General features: G+C 47.0%; 1 long non-coding RNA gene across 1 annotated transcript in view; it reads right to left on the reverse strand.

Moving 5' to 3' along the window:
- Positions 1-1,556: 1,556 nt before the first annotated feature.
- Positions 1,557-7,972, reverse strand: part of LOC111522801 — an 11,487-nt gene continuing 5,071 nt past the window's right edge. The window contains exon 3 of the long non-coding RNA XR_002725330.1: positions 1,557-1,661. This is a non-coding gene — a long non-coding RNA (uncharacterized LOC111522801). The remainder of the gene's footprint in view (positions 1,662-7,972) is intronic.

Consider the following 7,972-nt stretch of genomic DNA (forward strand, 5'->3'; position numbering starts at 1 on the left):
ATCAGAGGCAGCTAGATGTGAGAATAATTCCAGAAAATACTTCACTGCGCTTCCTCCCAAAAACTTGTGCTGCAAGGATCCAGTCCACTGTATTGTTTGTTTGTTTCAGTTTTTTTTGTGTGTGTGTGAGATGGAATCTCACTCTGTCTCCAGGCTAGAGAGCAGTGGCACAATCTTGGCTCACTGCAACCTCCGCCTCCTGGGCTCAAGTGATTCTCCTGCCTCAGTCTCCCCAGTAGCTGGGACTACAGCACCACCACGCCCGGCTAATTTTTGTATTTTCAGTAGAGACGGGGTTTCACCATGTTGGCCAGGATGGTCTTGACGTTATGATCCACCCTCCTCAGCCTCCCAAAGTGCTGGGATTACAGGTGTGAGCTACCGTACCCGGCCTTCCAGTGTGTTCCTGTTGTTGTTGTTAAAATTAAACCTAAAGAGGTATGTTGAGAGCCCTTCCCGAAGTGAAATTTCCTACCTACCACACCCACCCTGAAAGTAATATGCTCTTTTTATAGGTTTGGTCTAATGTCCAGTGATGGTACATTTCAGATGCACATAGAGCAATTCGATGGCATATGATGTGAGAAAACCAGGCTGTTCCAGCAGTTCAGATGGGTTTTCACAATAAGTATCTTCCTGATGGAGTTTTTCCCCAAGTTCTCTTATATTACACAGATTAATCCTTACAGACAGGAGGGGCCAGCTTTGGTGCAAATGGAGCATCTAGAAGGGGTGGTTGGGAGGGCCCACTCCAGAAGGCAGAGAGGGCATCCAGCCTCCTCCTCCACTTGGGGCCTGGGTTAGCCTCAAAGCTCTCCCCTGAGGGCTGTGTTTCCAGCCTCTGCATTTAATAAGCAGAGAGAATTGAAAACAGTAAAAAATGGAAGCTAATACAACAGTCAATAAAAAGATAAAGTAAACTAAGAAGAAATAAAAAAGATGGTAAAAACAGTTAAAAAAAAAAAGAGGGCAGCAGGCAATAAAGTGATAATATGAACTAAAAATAAACCAAATAAGCTAAAAAGAAATTAAAAGACAGAACAAAGACATGACAAGGCAAAGGTTAGAAATAAAATATGCGGAATAAAAAGATAATACAATAACAATAAATCTAGAAGATAAGATTAGATCAAAGAAAATAGTATAAAATAGCTAGAAGAAAGACAAAACAGAGATTAAAAATGACTGAGATAAGTAAAATCATTAAAACCAGAAAGATAAAAAGACTAAAGGGATTAAAACAATAAAATGTATTCAACCAATACCAAAAGAAATAAAAAATTTAAAAGACTGAGCTATGAGGGAAGGGAGTAATAGATCAATCTTGCTTCAAGTTAAAATAATGCTGCAATATAAGTACAAACATATCCCTCATTCAGATGCATTCTTTGAGTCCAGGCAACCTAAGGCTATGCAGACCTCCCAGCATCTAAGTCTCTATATATTAATTTGCTAGGGTTCCCCTAACAAACTGTTATAGACAGGGTGGCTTAAACAACAGAAATTTATTTTCTCACATTCTAGAGAGTAGAAATCCATGGTCAAGGTGTAAGCAGGTTGGTTCTTTCTGGGGGAGATACCTGTTCCAGGCCTCTCTGCTTAGCTGGTACATGACTGTCTTCTGTCCGTGACTCTTCGCATCAGAATCTCTTTGTATGTCCCTGCATCCAAATATCATCTTATAAGGACACGAATCACATTGGATTTGGACCCACTCTCACGATCCGATTTTAATTTAATTACCTCTGTAAAGACCCTGTCTCCAGGCCAAGCGCGGTGGCTCAAGTCTGTAATTCCAGCACTTTGGGAGGCCGAGACGGGCGGATCACGAGGTCAGGAGATGGAGACCATCCTGGCTAACACGGTGAAACCCCATCTCTACTGAAAAAAAATACAAAAAGCTAGCCGGGCGAGGTGGCGGGTGCCTGTAGTCCCAGCTACTCGGGAGGCTGAGGCCGGAGAATGGTGTAAATCCGGGAGGCGGAGCTTGCAGTGAGCTGAGATCCGGCCACTGCACTCCAGCCTGGGCCATAGAGCGAGACTTCGTCTCAAAAAAAAAAAAAGACCCTGTCTCCAAATACGGTCACATTCTAAGGTGCTGGGAGTTAGAACATGTGAATTTGAGGAGGAGAGGAGGACAGAATTCAGCCCGTAACAGCAACCCTGTAAGAAGTCCCTGGGAGGATCCCTTTGGACAGAGAGGTGAGGGCAGAAAGCAGGATCTTTGACCTCTTTCTTGCCTGATTTGGGGCCTCCGACACAATTGACTTTTTTTCCCCCTTGATTTTCGTTTCTGAGTAATATTTTTTATTTCACTTGGACCCACAGGGCAGAAGGTTGAGCCCTAGAAGGACAGGTCTCTAGAGTCCCTAACCCATTTTCTCTTATGATGTTAGGTTTGCTGAGAGCAAGAAATATTCTGGAGGTCTGTTCTCCTGTGGCTAATGAAGAGGCCCACCCATGAGGCCAGGCCTGATGTGCTTGGCTGCTCATGCCAAGAAGCTTCTGCTCCTGGGAGCAACACCTTGTGAGATTGAAGGTGTTTTCTAAATCCCCTAGGATAGAAATCCTGATAGTTCTTCAGCAGGATTTTGGAGCTTTGTACATCTCACCGTCTTCTGCCTTTTCCAAACAGGGAAGCCTGGGATAGCTGGTCACCACTGGTTACCAGAACGCCCTGCTCTTGGGAATGGGTTTTCTGTACTTGGTTTATCTCTTGCTCCAAAAGTGAATGTCTTAATCCATTTAGGCTGTTAACAAAATACCTTAGACTAGGTAATTTAATTTTTTTTAATTTATTTTTATTTTTATTTTTTTTTTGAGGCGGAGTCTCGCTCTGTCGCCCGGACTGGAGTGCAGCGGCCGGATCTCAGCTCACTGCAAGCTCTGCCTCCCGGGTTTACGCCATTCTCCTGCCTCAGCCTCCGGAGTAGCTGGGACTACAGGCGCCCGCCACCTCGCCCGGCTAGTTTTTGTATTTTTAGTAGAGACGGGGTTTCACCGTGTTAGCCAGGAAGGTCTTGATCTCCTGACCTCGTGATCCGCCCGTCTCGGCCTCCCAAAGTGCTGGGATTACAGGCTTGAGCCACTGCGCCCGGCCTTAGACTAGGTAATTTATAAACAACAGAAATGTATTGCTCAAAATTCTAGAAGCCAGAAAGTCTGAGATCAAGATGCTGGCAGATTCAGGTTCTTAGGAGGGCCCAGTCTTCAGAGCTGGCACCATCTGTGTCCTCCACATGGCTGAAGGGGCAAACAGCTCCCTCAAGCCTCTTTCATAAGGGCACTGATCTTATTCATGAGGAGTCCGCCTTCATGACCTAATCACCCCTCCAAGGTCCCACATCTTAATGGGATCCCAGTGGGGATTAAGTTTCAACATATGAATTTGAGGGGACACCATCTTCTAGACCATAGCACACACTCAGAAATGTGTGCAGTGGAGAGGTCTCGCTCTCTCACACACACACACACACGTACACACACGCACGCACACACACATTGAACAGGCAGACAGAGCCCAGCCCCAAGCTCCTCCTGACAGGGCTGGCTTTATGGATGTACAACCTGTACACTGTGCTCAGAGGGCCCTGCACTTGGTGCTCTGCTTTTGCCATCTTGAAATTCTCAACAATTTTGGAACATTTCCTTCTTTTCCCTTCCTTTCTTCCTTCCTTCTTTCTTTCCTTCCTTCCTTTCTTCCTTCCCTCCTTCCCTTCCTCTTTTCTTTTCTTTCTTTCATCTTTCTTCCTTTCTTTCTCTTTCCTTCCTTCCTTCCTTCCTTCCTTCCGAATGCAGTGGCACAATCTCCACCTCTTGGGTTCAAGCGATTCTTCTCCTCAGCCTCCCAAGTTGCTGGGACTACAGGTGTATGCCACTATGCCAGGGTAATTTTTGTATTTTTAGTAGAGATGGGGTTTCACCATGTTGGCCAGCTGGTCTTGAACTCCTGGCCTCAAGTGATCCACCCATCTCAGCCTCCCAAAGTGCTGAGATTACAGGTGTGAGCCACTGCGCATGGACTAATTTTGGAACATTTCATTTTGTACCGGACCCTGCAAGCTGTGTAGACAGTCCTGTCTTCACTTTTCACCACATCCTGATGAGAAGGGATGCAGAAGCGACCAAGTTTTTTGACCGTGAGGTGTCCATCCAGGGCAGACACTTGATCTTTGGGTACAGTTCTTGGGCACAAGGTAAGTCTTTTGGAAAAGGAGGAGGAAGAGCTCAAATGCCTTTGATTCAGTCCCCAGAGCTTCCTGTCTAGCCTTAACTCCCCAGTGAGTTCTCAGCTAAGGCATGAATCTTGGAGTTGCCCACCTCTAATCTCAGCCTTCAGACTTGGCCTGTCCCAGCCCTGCTTCCTTTGGGATCCCTGGCAGAAACCCAAAGGGGCGGAGAGGGGAGGGATGAAAGGAAAGTGAAAGTATCAGCCTCTCTGGATGCCCCTTCTCTTCCTCCTCCTCCTTCATCCTCCCCTCTCCCCCGCCCCGCTGTTGCCATGGAGACCAGAACAAAGCCTCTCTTTCCCCTCTTTTCTGGATTGTTAATTGTCTTTACTCCATGGTGCCTTTGTTCATTGTTGCCAGTCCCTCCCAGGATGGGGATCTAGGTCTCCTCAAGGCAGGAAAGAGAGCTTTAAAAAAAGTTTGGGGGTGAGTGTGGGACACTGTAAACCAGGTGGTAGGTGGGGAGGAAAAGAGGACTGAGGAGATGGCCTCAGGATTTTCTACATGGCGCAGGCTTCTGGGAGGGAAGCACCTTCCGCATGTCTTTTCCTCCCTCCCTCAATCACCTGCCTTTTCTGGTGAGGCCCAGTGGCCCCTCTCTGTGGGAAGAGACAGAAGAGAATGAAAAAAAAAACACCATTGTGTGTATTCGCACGCATGTGGGTGTCCTCGCAGGGGAAAGTGGCCCTGTCTTTGCATTGCCCCCATTCCAAGTAGATCAGGAAGACATGCGGCCTGATTGCTGGCCCTACACTTAGGACTCCAGATAATTACATTCACAGAGAGTGTGCGCTAGCCCTGGAGGTGAGAATGACTACTCCAGCCCTCTTCCCAAGCTCACTTCCTGTGGCAGCTGAACACGTGAAGATGGAGTGGAAAAGCTCTAGAAGTGTGTGTGCGTGTGTGTGTGTGTAAAAAGGACTCAAGTCACCAACATTAGCTGAACCCACACACTGAGTGGGTCCCTGCGTGTTTCTGTGCCTGTGTGTTAAGGAGTGGTAGTATGGGTTGGGTCCTCTGTCCTTGGGAGAAAGTCCGTCACTCAAGAAACAGGAGGCTGACTGGCATATGGAAAGCAGAGAGCTGCTTCTACTTCTAGGGTCTAGGCTAGCATCTAGGGTATGGACTACTACTCAGCTGCCGTTTATTATATGTTTCAGATTCCAAGGACCAGAAAATCCCACAAGCAGCAAGGCAGCATGGTATGCTGGACAAAGCATGGATCTGAGGGCCAGAAAACCTGGGTTCAGATGTCCGATGGTGCCCCTTCACTGTGTGGTCTTGGGAAATTTCCCTCCCCTCTCTGAGTATCTTTTTCCTCATCTGTGAAAGGAACTGTCCCAGTCTTCACAGAGCGGCTGATAGCTTCAGGGAGTCCCGTGTGTAGTGTGCAGGCTGGAGTGAGCTATCCCCCCTCCTTGTGCCTCAGTCTTCTCTATTGCACAAAGAGGGAGCTAGAGGAGATTGTTCTGGAAGGCTGATTTCCTTCCAGATCTTGTACTGTCAGATTCTGATAGACAAATGAAACAGCTGTGACTTAATCTGTTACTTTCTTGATTGGCTCCATACCTGAGTGTGACTCCCTAGAAAAGCCCAAGTAGAACTGGGTAGAAGCCCACCTCAGGTCAGCCTGAAGGCAGTGCTTGCCTTTGAGAAGAAGCCCCACGGGCTGTGCCATGGTGCAAGACTCCCTGAGTGGGGCACCTCTGACTCACATTTCTAGCTATAGCCATCTGGAAAAGCACTTGCTCAGACAGAAGGATGAAGAGTTGGTACCAGACAAGCCTCATGAGGCTGGGCCTACCCTGAAGTGACTGACCCGACCTACAAGCACCCTCTTTCTAAGCTTGGCAGGGAAAATGGCCCTGGGTTAGGTGGGGGTGGGTGAGGGGACAGGCAGGACCTTCTTGAAGCAGAGCAGTGAGACTAGGATTCCACTATGCTTCTTCCTGTTCTCAACCCGTGGGCTCTTGCTTTTTCTCTCAGAGCTTTCACTCTGGTGCTTGAGGGAAGTAATTCACACCATTTTGTGAATTTAATTCTTTTATTATCTCTCCCAAGGGCATTTGCATTTTACACCTTGTCTCCAACCTTGCAGGTTAAAGGGAAAATCAGAAACCCAGCACATTTGGGCACCGCAACCCCCACCTGTGTTTCAGGCTATGGCCACACGCAAATCAGATGGGAAACCTCGGAGCCCCCACTCCCGGAAGCCAAGCAGAGTCCTTCCTTCAGCAGGTATTCTGGACATTAAACGGAGACTAGAGCAGACAAGGTCCCCCCTCACAGAGCCTACAGTCTAAAGGGAAGCAGGAAAAATACAAGAAGCCAGGCACGGTGGCTCACGCCTGTAATCCCAGCATTTTGGGAGGCCAAGGTGGGTGAATCATTTGAGGCCAGGAGTTTAAGACCAGCCCGGCCAACATGGGGAAACTCCATCTTTACTAAAAGTACAAAAAATTAGCCAGGCGGTAGTGGTGTGCGCCTGTAATCCCAGCTACTCAGGAGGCTAAGGCAGGAGAATTGCTTGAGCCCAGGAAGCGGAGGTTGTGGTGAATAGAGATCGCACCACTGCACTCCAGCCAGAGTGACAGAGAGAAACTCTGTCTCCAAAAAAAAAGAAACAGAAAAATACAAGAAAACAGAAAACAGATAAAATAAGTGCAACTCTGGTTAAGTGCTATGAAGGAAGCAAACAGGGCTGAGAAACAGGATAAAGGTGGGATGGGGTAGAGGATGATTTTATATGGGAGGAAAGGGGGAGATGAGAGAAGAGACATTTTTGTTGAGACAAGAGGGTGAAAAGGTGCCCACTTTAGGAAGAGGAGGGTTTGGGGAAGAACTTTCCAGGTGTAAAGATTTTTATAGGGTTTGAAGTCTAGTTCAAGGCAGATCTTTCAATATGGGGATCTGATTGGGATTGGGCAAAATTTATAACAGTTTAGGATTGGAGGACATGGTGAAGGGAGGGTCTTGAAGAATAAACAATTGTTTGACAAGCTACTGGTTTGCCCAGTTAAGCAAACTGTTGTTCCAAGAAGAGGGCTGTTTGAGCAGTCTATTGTTCAGATAAATTGATTTTCAGGAAGTTCCTGAAGGAAATAATGAAGTTATTTACTGGTTTACATTCTTACCTTCCTGGGGGAAGAAATTTCTGGAACAAATATTAAAATCATGCAGATGTAAGCAGCCTCAGTGAAATGATGTCACTGCAGGTGAGACTGTTGTAGTCTAGCTGAGCGGTAGGTAATGGTGGCCTGGACTAGGATGGGGTGGTAAAGACAGAAGAATGGATGGATTGGCATATATTTTTGGAGATAGGCCAATGACTCACTAAATTGAGTAGATGAGCAAAAAACAATCATAGATGATGGCTAGGTTTTTGACTTGAGCCATTAGGTAAGTGGTGGTGCCATTTACTGGATGGGAAAGAAGATGGTACTGGGTTGGGGATGACGGCTAAAGGTTCAATGTTAGGGTTAGGATGTGGAAGCCATCCTCACAGGGTTAGCAAGTATTACATGCTAGGTTCTGGACAGAAATACAGTTATAATTTAACCTTAATGAGCAAGTGCGGGGGCTCACACCTGTAATCCCAGCACTCTGGGAGGCCGAGGTGAGAGGATCACTTGAGCCCCGGAATTTGAGATTAGCCTGGGCAACAGAGCGCGGCCTTGTCTCTACACAAAAAAAAAACAATTAGCCAGGCAGAGTGGCTCATGCCTGTATATGTAGTCCCAGCT

Source organism: Piliocolobus tephrosceles, chromosome 1 (assembly GCF_002776525.5).
Source record: "Piliocolobus tephrosceles isolate RC106 chromosome 1, ASM277652v3, whole genome shotgun sequence".
In the NCBI taxonomy this organism is placed as follows: Eukaryota; Metazoa; Chordata; class Mammalia; order Primates; family Cercopithecidae; genus Piliocolobus; species Piliocolobus tephrosceles.